General features: G+C 53.6%; 1 protein-coding gene and 1 pseudogene across 1 annotated transcript in view; one reads left to right on the top strand and one right to left on the bottom strand.

Moving 5' to 3' along the window:
- LOC147118980 (uncharacterized) overlaps positions 1-9175 on the bottom strand; it is a 37010-nt pseudogene extending 27835 nt beyond the window's left edge.
- Positions 1-14598, top strand: part of LOC147118979 (uncharacterized) — an 89026-nt gene that overhangs the window by 1521 nt on the left and 72907 nt on the right. The gene's annotated exons all lie outside the window — the stretch shown is intronic.

The raw sequence follows: 14598 nt of genomic DNA, 5'->3' as shown, positions 1-14598 counted from the left end.
ACTCCCCTACTCTTCTTCAAAATGATCCATGGGATCTTTAACATCCACCTGAGAGAGCAGACGGGGCCTCAGTTTAAAATCTCATCAGAAAGACAGCACCTTCCAACAGTGCAGCACTCCCTCAGCACTGCACTGGATTGTCAGCCTAGGTTTATGTGTTCAAGTCTCTGGAGTGGGACTAGAACCCACAACCTTCTGACGCAGAGGCGAGTGTGCTACCCACTGAGCCACAGCTGACACAAGGGAGAGAGTACAAGAAAAGATTAGTGGGTAACGTAAAAGGGAACCCAAAAATCTTTTATACACATATGAAAAGTACAAGGATAGTTAAAGGAATGGTGGGGCCGATTAGGGACCAAATAGGAGCTCATCATACGGAGGCAGAGGGCGTGGCTGAGGTACTGAATGAGTACTTAGCATCTGTCTTCACAAAATAAGAGGATGAAGTTAATGCCGCAGTAGAGGAGGGGGGAGTAGAGAAATTGGATAAAAATGGATAGAAAGGAGGTGCTAAATAGGTTGTCATCACTCAAAGTTAACAAGTCATCTGGTCCAGATGCGATGCATCCTAGATTGCTGTGAGAAGCTAGGGTGGAGACAGCAGAAGCTCCGACCACAATCTTTCAATCTCCCTCAGATATATGGGAGTGGTGCCAGAAGACTGGAGGATTGCAAATGTTACACCCCTGTTTAAAAAAAGGGAGAGGGATAAACCTGGTAACTACAGGCCAATCAGTCTAATGTCAGTGATGGGTGAACGACTACAGACCACTGTCAAGAACAAAATTAATTCTCACTTGGAGAAGCATGGGTTAATAAGGGGCAGTCAGTATGGATTTGTTAAAGGTAAATTGTGTCTGACTAACCAAATTTTTTTTTTTTAATTCATTGATGGGATGAGGGCATCGCTGGCTGGCTAGGCCTGCATTTAGTGCCCATCCCTAATTGCCCTTGAGAAGATGGTGGTGAGCCGCCTTCTTGAACCGCTGCAGTCCATATGGTGTAGGTACACCCACAATGCTGTTAGGAAGGGAGTTCCAGGATTTTGGCCCAGCGACAGTGAAGGAACGGCGATACAGGTCCAAGTCAGGATGGTGTGTGGCTTGGAGGGGAACTTGCAGGTGGTGATGTTCCCATGCGTCTGCTGCCCTTGTCCTTCTAAGTGGTAGAGGTCGCGGGTTTGGAAGGTGCTGTTGAAGGAGCTTTGGCGAGTTGCTGCAGTGCATCTTGTAGATGGTACACACTGCAGCCACAGTGCGCCGGTGGTGGAGGGAGTGAATGTTGAAGGTGGTGGATGGAGTGCCAATCAAGCGGGCTGCTCTATCCTGAATGGTGTCGAGCTTCTTGAGTGTTGTTGGAGCTGCACTCATCCAGGCAAGTGGAGAGTATTCCATCACACTCCTGACTTGTGCCTTGTAGATGGTGGAAAGGCTTTGGGGAGTCAGGAGGTGAGACACTTGCCACAGAATTCCCAGCCTCTGGCCTGCTCTTGTAGCCACAGTATTTATATGGCTGGTCCAGTTCAGTTTCTGATCAATGGTAACCCCCAGGATGTTGATAGTGGGGGATTCAGCGATGGTAATGCCATTGAATGTCATGGGGAGATGGTTAGAGTCTCGCTTGTTGGAGATGGTCATTGCCTGGCACTTGTGTGGTGCGAATGTTACTTGCCACTTGTCAGCCCAAGTCTGAATGTTGTCCAGGTCTTGCTGCATATGAACACTGACTGCGTCAGTATCTGACGAATCTCGAATGGTGCTGAACAGTGTGCAATCATCAGCGAACATCCCCACTTCTGATCTTATGATGGAGGGAAGGTCATTGATGAAACAGCTGAAGATGGTTGGGCCTAGGACACTGCCCTGAGGAACTCCTGCAGTGATGTCATGCGATTGAGATGAATGACCTCCAACAACCACAGCCAACTTCCTTTGTGCCAGTTATGATTCCAACCAATGGAGAGTTTTCCCCTTGATGCCCATTGACTTCAGTTTTGCTAGGGCTCCTTGATGCCACACTCGATCAAATGCTGCCTTGATGTCAAGGGCAGTCACTCTCACCTCACCTCTTGAGTTCAGCTCTTTTGTCCATGTTTGGACCAAGGCTGTAATGAGGTCAGGAGCTGAGTGGCCCTGGCAGAACCCAAACTGGGCGTCAGTTAGCAGGTTATTGCTGAGCAAGTGCCACTTGATAGCACTGTTGACGACACCTTCCATCACTTTGCTGATGATTGAGAGTAGACTGATGGGACGGTAATTGGCTGGGTCGGATTTGTCCTGCTTTTTGTAGACAGGACATACTTGGGCAATTTTCCACACTGCCGGGTAGATGCCAGTGTTGTAGCTGTACTGCAACAGCTTGGCTAGGGGCGCAGCTAGTTTTGGAGCACAAGTTTTCAGTACTATTGCCGTAATGTTGTCAGGGCCCATAGCCTTTGCAGTATCCAGTGTCTTCAGCCGTTTCTTGACATCACGTGGAGTGAATTGAATGGGCTGAAGACTGGCATCTTTGATGAAGTAACAGAGGGTTGATGAAGGTAGTGCAGCAGATGTTGTATATATGGACTTTTAAAAGGCATTTGTTAAAGTACCACATAAGAGACTTACTTGGAAAATAGAAGCAGAGGGAATTAAAGGGCTGATGGTAATTTGGGTATATAATTGGCTAAGGGAGAGGAGGCAGTGAGCAGTGCTGAGGGATGTTTTTCTGACTGGAGGGAAGTATGCAGTGGGTTCCCCCAGGGGTCGGTATTAGGACCATTGCTTTTCTTGTTATATATAACTGACCTGGACTTGGGTATAGGTGTACAAGTTTGAAGTTTACAGATGATACAAAACTTGGCAACTGTGGTAAACCACTGTCATACCTGTCTGTGTCTGTATGTGTATTCCACTAGGTACAGGTCTGGACATGCCTCGGCTGACTCCTCCCACTATTCCAGGTATATAAGTGACTACCTCCCAGTCCCTTAGTATTCTGGACGGGTCGACCACTCGAGACAAGACCTTCATTCTTTAGTTAATAAAAGCCTGATTGTTACTCGCTCAACTTCAGTCTTTTGAGTAATTGATGGCGCATCAGCAACGTAGTAAATAGTGAGCACAGTAGTAGCAGACTTCAGAAGGACAGAGACAGACTGTGAAATGAGCAGACACAAGGCAGATGAAATTAAATGAGGATAATTGTGAAGTGATGCACTTTGGGAGAAACAACAGGGAGAGGCCGTATAATCTAAATGGGACTATTTTGAGGGGGTGCAAGAGCAGAGGGACCTGGGGGTCCATATTCACAAATCTTTGAAAGTGCCGCAGCAAGTTGGTGAGGCGGTTCAGAAAGCGTATGGGATACTTGGCTTTGTAAATAGGGCCATTGAATACAAAAACAAGGAAGTTACACTAAACCTTTACAAATCACTAGTTAGGAACATAGGAACAGGAGGAGGCCATTCAGCCCCTCGAGCCTGTTCCACCATTCAATGAGATCATGGCTGATCTGTTATCTAAATCCATACACCCGCCTTTGGCCCATATCCCTTAATACCTTTGGGTAACAAAAACCTATCAATCTCAGATTTAAAATTAACAATTGATCTCGCATCAATTGCCGTTTGCGGAAGAGAGTTCCAAACTTCTACCACCTTTTGTGTGTAGAAGTGTTTCCTAATTTCACTCCTGAAAGGTCTGGCTCTAATTTTTAGACTATGCCCCCAGTCCTAGAATCCCCAACCAGCGGAAATAGTTTCTCTCTATCTACCCTCTCTGTTCCCCTTAATATTCTGAAAACTTCGATCAGATCACACCTTAACCTTCTAAATTCCAGGGAATACAACCCTAATTTGTGTAATCTCTCCCCGTAACTTAACCCTTGAAGTCCGGGTATCATTCTGGTAAACCTACGCTGCACTCCCTCCAAGGCCAATATATCCTTCCTAAGGTGTGGTGCCCAGAACTGCTCACAGTACTCCAGGTGTGGTCTAACCAGGGTTTTGTACAGCTGCAGGGTTTTGGCCTCAGCTGGAGTCTTGTGTACAGTTCTGGGCACCACACTTTAGGAAGGATGTCAAGGCCTTGGAGAGGGTACAGAGGAGGTTGACCAGGATGGTACCAGGGATGAGGGACTTCAGTTATGTGGAGAGATTGGAGAAGCTGGGATTGTTCCCCTTAGAGCAGAGAAGGTTAAGAGGAGACCTAATTGAGGTGTTCAAAATGATGAGGGGTTTTGATCGAGCAAGTAGGGAGAAACTGTTCACTCTGGCAAGTGGGTCGGTAACCAAAGGTCACAGATTTAAAATAGTTGCTAAAAGAACTAGAGGGAAATGAGGAGTATTGTTTTCACACAGAAGGTTGTTCAGATCTGGAACGCACCATCTGAAAGGATGCTGGAATCAGGTTCCACAGGAACTTTCAAACGGTAATTGGACATGTACTTGAAGAGGACTAGTTTGCAGAGTTCTGGGGATAAAGCTGGGGTTTGGGACTAAATTGGAAAGCTCTTTCAAAGAGCCAGCACAGACACGATGGGCCAAATCGCCACCTTCTGTGCTGTTAGATTCCATAATCAGTGTGAAGACGCTGGTGTCTCTTAAGGCTCTTTGAGCTTTTAAAGCTCTTCCCACAGTCAGAACATTTAAAGGGTCTCTCGTCAGTGTGAACAAGCTGGTGTGCCAGGAGGGTGGATGACTCAGTGAATCCCTTCCCACACACGGATCAGGTGAACGGTCTCTCGCCAGTGTGGAGGAGCCGATGTCTCTTCAGCTCCCCAGAGCTTTTAAATCTCTTCCCACAGTCAAAACATTTGAAGGGGTTCGCTCCAGTGTGAACTCGCTGATGTGCCAGCAGGTTGGAGGACCGAGCGAATCCCTTCCCACACACAGAGCAGGTGAACGGTCTCTCTCCAGTGTGTAGGTGTTGGTATCACTTCAGCTCCCCGGAGCTTTTAAAGCTCTTCCCACAGTCAGAACATTTAAAGGGTCTCTCATCAGTGTGAACTCGCTGGTGTGTCTGCAGGGTGGATGATTCAGTGAATCCCTTCCCACACACGGAGCAGATGAATATTGTCTCCCCAGTGTGGAGGCGCTGGTGTCTCTGCAGGTTGGATGACTGAGTGAATCCCTTCCCACACACGAAGCAGGTGAACGGCCTCTCTCCAGTGTGAACTCGCTGGTGTCGCTTGAGCACCTGGGGGATTTTAAAGCTCTTCCCACAGTCAGAACAGTTAAATGGTCTCTCCGCAGTGTGAACAAGCTGGTGTCGCACCAGATCCTGGGGGCTTTTAAAGCTCTTCCCACAGTCAGAACATTGAAATGGTCTCTCATCAGTGTGAACTCGCTGGTGTCCTTTCAGGTGCCCGGGGCTTTTAAAGCTCTTCCCACAGTCAGAACACTGAAATGGTCTCTCCACAGTGTGAGCTCGCTGGTGTGTTTGCAGGTGGGATGAACAAACAAATCCCTTTCCACACACTAAGCAGGTGAACGGACTGTCCCTGGTGCGACTGCGCCGTTGAACTTCCAATGCAGACGGGGAACTGAATCCCTTCCCGCCGTCCCCACCTTTACCCGGTTTCTCCCCGGTGTGACGGTGCACGTGTCTCGCCAGGTCAGGCGATCAGCTGAATCCACGTCCACACACCGAACACGTGTGCGGTTTGTCATCGCAGCGATCGCTGCTTTCTCCTTACATGTGCAAAGGCCAATGATATTCAGGTCCTGATGAATCGAGCGACTGTCAGATCTTGACGTGATGTTTGGTCTGAGCTTCCTGCCTGTAACTGATCCACTCCTAAAACCCTGTAAATTGAGATCAGAAAAGGATCAGAGGCAAACTGTTGTTTAATTTTCCCCTTTCCGAGCCTAGGGGCAGTGAAGCTGATTTTCAGGCCCCAGCTGCTGCACAGGTTGGTTGATAGGATGAACAGTAATGGCGGCTGTAATACCCACAAGCCACCGCGCTCCAGAAAGCACTCTGTTGACTCTGAGTCCCGCGCATGTGCTCATGGCCCCCACGCTCTCCCTCCTGCTCCACAATCGCCCGTCCTGATCGGTCCGCAACGCGCATGCTCAGCGCACTAAACCCTGCAGTTGGAACATCAGGCGCGCATGCGGAGCCGCAACATCTGGTACACGTGCGCGGCTCAGGTGGGGGCGAGTCGGTGTTTCGCCTCAGCCGCCAGGGAGGTGCACGTGCGCGGGATGACCCAACATTCTTCCTGTCAGCAATCACTCCCTCGTTTCTTTAATAAAAACAGAAAATGCTGGAAATACTCAGCGGGTCAGGCAGCATCTGTGGAGAGAGAAACAGAGTTAACGTTTCAGGTCGATGACCTTTCGTCAGAACTGCTTGTTCTTTAGTATCAGCCAGTGGCTCAGTTGGTAGCACTCTCGCCTCTGAGTCAGAAAGTTGTGGGTTCAAGTCCCACTCCAGAGACTTGAGCACAAACATCTAGGCTGACACTCCAGTGCAGTGCTGAGGGAGTGCGGCACTGTCGGAGGTGCCGTCCTTCAGATGAGACATTAAACTGAGGCCCTGTCTGCTCTCTCAGGTGGATATAAAAGATCCCATGACACTATTGTGAGAAAGAAAGGCTTGCATTTATACAGTGCCTTTCATGACAACCAGAAGTCTTGAAGTGCTTTACAGCCAATGAAGTACTTTTGGAGTGTAGTCACTGTTGTAATGTGGGAAAGAGCAGGGGAATTATCCCCAGTGTCCTAGTCAATGTTTATCCTTCAATCAATGTAACAAAAAGATAGATTATCTGGTCATTATCACAATGCTGTTTGTGGGAGCTTGCTGTGCGCTAATTGACTGCTGCGTTTCCTACATGACAACAGTGACTACACTTCAAAAGTACTTCATTGGCTGTAAAGCGCTTTGGGACGTCCGGTGGTGGTGAAAGGCGCTATATAAATGCAAGTCTTTCTTTCTTCACCCGCTTCGCTCTCGGCCTCTCCTCGCTCTCTTCACCTGCTCCGCTCACGGCCTCTCCTCACCCTCTTCACCCGCTCTGCTCTCGGCCTCTCCTCACCCTCTTCACCCGCTCTGCTCTCGGCCTCTCCTCACCCTCTTCACCCGCTCCGCTCTCGGCCTCTCCTCACCCTCTTCACCCGCTCCGCTCTCGGCCTCTCCTCGCTCTCTTCACCCACTCCGCTCTCGGCCTCTCCTCGCTCTCTTCACCCGCTCCGCTCTCGGCCTCTCCTCACCCTCTTCACCCGCTCCGCTCTCGGCCTCTCCTCACCCTCTTCACCCGCTCCGCTCTCGGCCTCTCCTTGCCCTCTTCACCCGCTCCGCTCTCGGCCTCTCTTTGCCCGCTTCACCTGCTCCGCTCTCGGCCTCTCCTCGCCCTCTTCACCTGCTCCACTCTCGGCCTCTCCTCACCCTCTTCACCCGCTCCGCTCTCGGCCTCTCCTCACCCTCTTCACCCACTCCGCTCTCGGCCTCTCCTCACCCCCTTCACCCGCTCCGCTCTTGGCCTCTCCTCACCCTCTTCACCCGCTCCGCTCTCGGCCTCTCCTCACCCTCTTCACCCGCTCCGCTCTCGGCCGCTCCTCACCCTCTTCACCCACTCTGCTCTCGGCCTCTCCTCACCCCCTTCACCCGCTCCGCTCTCGGCCTCTCCTCACCCTCTTCACCCGCTCCGCTCTCAGCCTCTCCTCGCCCTCTTCACCCGCTCCGCTCTCGGCCTCTCCTCACCCTCTTCACCCGCTCCGCTCTCAGCCTCTCCTCGCCCTCTTCACCCGCTCCGCTCTCGGCCTCTCCTCACCCTCTTCACCCGCTCCGCTCTCGGCCTCTCCTCGCCCTCTTCACCCGCTCCGCTCTCGGCCTCTCCTCACCCTCTTCACCCGCTCCGCTCTCAGCCTCTCCTCACCCGCTTCACCCGCTCTGCTCTCGGCTTCTCCTCGCTCTCTTCACCCGTTCCGCTCTCAGCCTCTCCTCACCCTCTTCACCCGCTCCGCTCTCGTCCTCTCCTCGCCCTCTTCACCCGCTCCGCTCTCGGCCTCTCCTCGCCCTCTTCACCCGCTCCGCTGTTGGCCTCTCCTCACCCTCTTCAGCCGCTCCGCTCTCGGCCTCTCCTCACTCACTTCACCCGCTCTGCTCTCGGCCTCTCCTCGCCCTCTTCACCCGCTCCGCTCTCGGCCTCTCCTCACCCTCTTCAGCCGCTCCGCTCTCGGCCTCTCCTCACCCTCTTCAGCCGCTCCGCTCTCGGCCTCTCCTCACTCACTTCACCCGCTCCGCTCTCGGCCTCTCCTCACCCTCTTCACCCGTTCCGCTCTCGGCCTCTCCTCGCCCTCTTCACCCGCTCCGCTCTTGGCCTCTCCTCACCCTCTTCACCCGCTCCGCTCTCGGCCTCTCCTCACCCTCTTCACCTGCTCCGCTCTCGGCCTCTCCTCGCCCTCTTCACCCGCTCCGCTCTTGGCCTCTCCTCACCCTCTTCACCCGCTCCGCTCTCGGCCTCTCCTCGCCCTCTTCACCCGCTCCGCTCTCGGCCTCTCCTCACCCTCTTCACCCGCTCCGCTCTCGGCCTCTCCTCACCCTCTTCACCCGCTCCGCTCTCGGCCTCTCCTCACCCTCTTCACCTGCTCCGCTCTCGGCCTCTCCTCGCCCTCTTCACCCGCTCCGCTCTTGGCCTCTCCTCACCCTCTTCACCCGCTCCGCTCTCGGCCTCTCCTCGCCCTCTTCACCCGCTCTGCTCTCGGCCTCTCCTCACCCTCTTCACCCGCTCCGCTCTCGGCCTCTCCTCACTCTCTTCACCCGCTCCACTCTCGGCCTCTCCTCACTCTCTTCACTCGACCTCGGCCTCTCCTCACCCTCTTCACCCGCTCCGCTCTCGGCCTCTCCTCGCCCTCTTCACCCCAGCTCTGCTCTCGGCCTCTCCTTGCCCTCTTCAGCCACTCTGCTCTCGGCCTCTCCTCACCCTCTTCACCCGCTCTGCTCTCGGCCTCTCCTCACTCTCTTCACCCGCTCTGCTCTCGGCCTCTCCTCACTCTCTTCACCCGCTCCGCTCTCGGCCTCTCCTCACCCTCTTCACCCACTCCGCTCTCGGCCTCTCCTCGCCCTCTTCACCCACTGCGCTCTCGGCCTCTCCTCACTCTCTTCACCCGCTCCGCTCACAGCCTCTCCTCGCCAGTCACTATTGGCTGAAACAATTGCCTCCTTATATGATGAAACCTACCCCACATGTCCAAGCAGCAGCCAATCACAGGAGGGTGTCTCCCTGACAAACGAATGCCACACTCTGATTGGTCTAGAGGTTTAGAAGATCTGAGTTGTGACAACGAGTGACGTTTCAGTGGACCAATCTCGCCACTAGGAAAAAATCATGAGAGTTGAGAGTTCTATGGCAAGATCATATAGGCAGTAGTGACCATAATATAACATGGCTTTAAGATGATAATTGAGAAGGACAAAAGTATGACGAAAACCAGATTAATAGATTGGAGAAAAGCTGATTTTGAGGGGCTGAGAATAGAACTTGTAAAAAAAGACAACAATATTGGCAAACAACGATGTAGAACAGCAATGGGAAACATTTAAAATGGCGTTCAACAGAGTGCAGGAACAATATATTCCACTAAAAGGAAAGAACAAACTAAACACTAATGAGACTCCATGGATGAATAAAGCCATAAGGAAACAATTGAGGGTAAGGAAAGAGGGATACACTAAGTACATGGACAGCAGGGGAGTGCATGATAAGGGAGAATACAAAGAAATTAGGAGAGAAGTCAAAAAAAACAATTTGGGAGGCAAAGAGGAACTATGAAATTAAATTATCAAGGAACATAAAACAAAATAGTAAAATATTTTACAGGCACATCAATTTAAAAAAAAGGAAAGTTGGGATGGGAATAGGGCCATTAAGGGATAGTCAGGATAATACCACAGATAACGATGGGAAGATGGAGAAATATTAAATAATTATTTTATTTCAGTATTTACCAGGGAGATAGAACAGGTGGACATGACATTGGATGATGAGATTAGTAATGAGATAAGTGCATCTATTTATCTATCTATCTATCTATCTATCTTCTATCTATCTATCTATCTATCTTATATATATAAAGGAGTCGATCTGTCTGTCCTTCTGTCTGTCCTTCTGTCTGTCCTTCTGTCTGTCCTCGGGTGTGCGTCTGTCCGGCTATGCGCTCGAAAGTTACAGAGCGTACCTACGCGTGCGTTACGTCGGAAGAAAGCTCACCGTTCCGAAACGCTGGTAAGCGTATTTACGTTTCGGCCGGACGAAAATTGCGCCCGCGGTATCCGAAAAACCTTCAACATTCCGCTCATTATCCACTCATTACCATAGAGTGACATTGAGGTCGACCAATCGTACGGTCGACCAACCCGATGGTCGACCAATCAATGCGTGGCGGGGGCGGGTTCGTCGCATGTGCAGCCGGGCCCTCCTAAAGTCAAGTGACAGGACGATTGACCAATCCTATGCTTCGGTGACATGACGATCGACCAATCAGTGCGTGTGTGGGCGGGCCTTATCGTTCTGAACTGAGGTGAGTGGCCGCCATCTTTATTCTCACCTTCTGTGTGTTTATTTGTTAGGACCGATTTTTTTTTTTAAATGTGTAAAACGTAAAAACACAATGTCTAAAATGTTAAAACACAATGAAGATGGTGTCCCATCTTCTTAACAGCCATTTAAAAAAAATAACTTTTGGTGTTTTCAGCTAGAATGCGCGTTCCTTCTCCGTGGCAGCTTTTTAAAAACATTAAAAAACTTTCAAGATGGCCTCCCATCTTCTTAACACCCGTTTTTGAAAAAAAAAATTTTTTTTGCTCTTTCGCTGACCCCCTCAAAACACTCCTCCCCTCCTCCCACTCTCCCTCCTCCTCCTCCCCCCTTCTCACTCTCTCACCCCCCTTCTCACTCTCTCCCCCCCTTCTCTCTCTCTCTCTCTCTCCCCCCCCGGCGCCCCCCCCTCCCTCCCCGGCGCCCCCACCTCCCTCCCTCGCCTCCCCTCTCCCTCGCCCCCTCTCCCTCGCCCCCCCCTCCTCGCGCCCCCCCTCTCCCTCGCCCCCCTCGCCCCCCTCCCTCGCCCCCCTCTCCCCCCCATCTCCCTCTCTTCCTCGCCCCCCCTCTCCCTCGCCCCCTCTCTCCCTCGCCCCCCCCTCTCTCCCTCGCCCCCCCTCCCTCGCTCCCCCCTCTCTCCCTCGCTCTCTTCCCCCCTCTCTCCCTCACTCTCTTCCCCCCCACAGTCGCTCGCTCCTCTTCCCCCCCACAGTCGCTCGCTCTCTTCCCCCCCCCACAGTCGCTCGCTCTCTCCCCCCCCACAGTCGCTCGCTCTCTTCCCCCCCACAGTCGCTCGCTCTCTTCCTCCCCCCACAGTCGCTCGCTCTCTTTCCCCCCCCAGTCGCTCTCTCTCTCTCTTCCAACAACATGTCCTCGAAAAGCCTCGCACCCGCCGGGCACTCCAGCTAGTCTATATATATAAAGGAGTCGATCTGTCTGTCCTTCTGTCTGTCCTTCTGTCTGTCCTTCTGTCTGTCTGTCCTCGGGTGTGCGTCTGTCCGGCTATGCGCTCGAAAGTTACAGAGCTTACCTACGCGTGCGTTACGTCGAAAGAAAGCTCACCTTTCCGAAACCCTGATAAGCGTATTTACGTTTCGGCCACACGAAAATCGCGCCCGCGGTATCCAAAAAACCTTCAACATTCCGCTCATTATCCACTCATTACCATAGAGTGACATTGAGGTCGACCAATCGTACGGTCGACCAACCCGATGGTCGACCAATCAATGCGGTGGCGGGGGCGGGTTCGTCGCATGTGCAGCCAGGCCCTCCTAGAGTCGAGTGACAGGACGATTGACCAATCCTATGCTTCAGTGACATGACGATCGACCAATCAATGCGTGTGTGGGCGGGCCTTATCGTTCTGAACTGAGGTGAGTGGCCACCATCTTTATTCTCACCTGTGTGTTTATTTGTTAGGAGCGATTTTTTTTTTTTTTAATGTGTAAAACGTAAAAACACAATGTCGAAAACGTTAAAACACAATGAAGATGGTGTCCCATCTTCTTACAGCCATTTAAAAAAAAATAACTTTTGGTGTTTTCAGCAAGAATGCGCGCTCCTTCTCCGTGGCAGCTTTTTAAAAACATTAAAAAACTTTCAAGATGGCCTCCCATCTTCTTAACACCCCGTTTATAAAAAAAAATTTATTTTAAATTTCTTTTGGTTTCACAGACTGCGCGTTCCTTCTCCGTGGCAGCTTTTAAAAAAAAAAAATTTCTGTTGGTTTCACAGACTGCGCGTTCCTTCTCCGTGGCAGCTTTGTAAAAACATTTAAAAACTTTCAAGACGGCCTCCCATCTTCTTAACACCCGTTTTTGAAAAAAAAAAATTTTTCCTCTTTCGCTGACCCCTCAAAACACTCCTCCCCTCCTCCCACTCTCCCTCCTCCTCCTCCCCCCTTCTCACTCTCTCCCCCCCTTCTCACTCTCTCCCCCCCTTCTCTCTCTCTCTCTCTCTCTCTCCCCCTCCGGCGCCCCCCTCCCTCCCCGGCGCCCCCCTTCCCTCCTCGCCCCCGCCCCCCCCTCTCCCTTGCGCCCCCTCTCCCTCGCCCGCCCCCCTCTCCCTCACCTCTCCCTCGCACCCCCCCTCTCCCTCGCCCCCCCCTCTCCCTCGCCCCCCTCTCCCTCGCCCCCTCTCCCTCGCCCCCCCTCCCTCGCCCCCTCTCCCTCGCCTCACCCTCCCTCCCTCGCCCCCCCTCTCCCTCTCCCCCCCCTCCCTCGCCCCCCTCTCCCTCGCCCCCCCCTCCCTCGCCCCCCCTCTCCCGCGCCCCCCCTCCCTCGCCCCCCCTCTCCCTCGCCCCCTCTCTCCATCGCTCTCCCTCGCTCTCTTCCCCCCCTCTCCCTCGCTCTTCCCCCCCTCTCTCCCTTGCTCTCTTCCCCCCCACAGTCCCTTGCTCTCTTCCCCCCCACAGTCGCTCGCTCTCTTCCCCCCCACAGTCGCTCGCTCTCTTCCCCCCCACAGTCGCTCGCTCTCTTCCCCCCCCACAGTCGCTCGCTCTCTTCCCCCCCACAGTCGCTCGCTCTCTTCCCCCCCACAGTCGCTCGCTCTCTTCCCCCCCCCACAGTCACTTGCTCTCTTCCCCCCCCACAGTCGCTCGCTCTCTTCCCCCCCCCCACAGTCGCTCGCTCTCTTTCCCCCCCCCCACAGTCGCTCTCTCTCTCTCTTCCAACACATGTCCTCGAAAAAGCCTCGGCACCGCCGGGCACTCCAGCTAGTATATATATAAACGGATACTTCTTTCTGTCTGTCTGTCTATCTGTCTGTCTATCTGTCTGTCTGTCCTCACGTGTGCGTCTGTCCGGGGCTATGCGCTCGAAAGTTATAGAGCATACCTACGCGTGCGTTACGTCGAAAGAAAGCTTACCTTTCCGAAACGGTGGTAAGCGTATTTACGTTTCGGCCGGACAAAAATCGCGCCCGCGGTATCCGAAAAACGTTCAAAATTCCGCTCATTCGCATCTCATTATCCGCTCATTAGCGACAGAGTGACCTCGAGGTCGACCAATTGTACGCCGGGTTCCTGGCGCGTGCGGCCGGGCCCTCCTACGGTCGAGTGACGGGACGATTGACCAATCCTACGCTTTGGTGACCTGACGGTCGACCAATCGGTGCATGTGTGGGTGGGCCTTATCGTTCTGAACCGAGGTGAGTCGCCGCCACCTTGATTCCAAACTTTTCCTTTCTTTTTCCCGCTTTCTGCGTCTTTCAAAAAAACGTTGCTTTTAAAGCACATATGTTTTTTAAAAAAGCTAATTACTTTCTAAATCTTTTATCTAATCTCATTAATTTTCCTACCTTTCCCCATTTTTTCCAGGTAGGCCTCGAAGCCTCGGCCTCTACTCCGCACCCCACGCCCGAGCTAGGCGCCTCCCGGCCCCAGTCAACAAGCGGCCCCCGATCGCCGCCATCTTTGTGAAGGCTGGAGGGGCGGGCCTCAGCCGAGCGCCGCCACCGCCGCCATCTTAGTAAAGGCTGCGGTGGCGGGTGGCGGCACGGAACTCCGCGGAGCAGGAGCGCGGCGGCGTCTAACTCTTCCCCCCCCCCCAGTCTGTCTCTCTCTCTCTTCCCCGCGCCTCCTGAATGCGCGGGGGAAGAGGCCCGGGGCAGCGTGACGCTTTCGGAGACTTCAACTCCGTGACAGGTGAGGAGGGTCTTTCTTCACGCAATCGGCCGCTCAGGCCCGGAGATCGGGAGGCGGAGAGGGGAGGAGGGTTACCAAGGCAACCGGGGCTCGGGCGGGGGGCGGGGCTCCAGAGATCGGGCCTCCGGAGATCGCGGGGGGGGCGGGGGGGCGAGCCTCGGGAGATCGCGGGGGGGGGCGAGCCTCGGGAGATCGCGGGTGGGAGGGGGGGGGCGAGCCTCGGGAGATTGCGGGGGGGGCGAGCCTCGGGAGATCGCAGGGGGGGAGGGGGGTGCGAGCCTCGGGAGATCGTGGGGGGGGGGAGGCGAGCCTCGGGAGATCGCGGGGCGAGGCTCGGCGGGGGGCGAGCCTCGGGGGGGGGGTGAGACTCGGGGGGGGGTGAGCCTCGGGAGATCGGGGAGGGGGGGAGGCGAGCCTCGGGAGATCGGGGG

Source organism: Somniosus microcephalus, chromosome 4, assembly GCF_052327205.1.
Source record: "Somniosus microcephalus isolate GS21.2 chromosome 4, FLI_Smic_1.0, whole genome shotgun sequence".
NCBI classification, from domain to species: domain Eukaryota; kingdom Metazoa; phylum Chordata; class Chondrichthyes; order Squaliformes; family Somniosidae; genus Somniosus; species Somniosus microcephalus.
The sequence above is the reverse complement of the archived record's forward strand: the minus strand, read 5'-3'. Positions and strand labels throughout refer to the sequence as shown.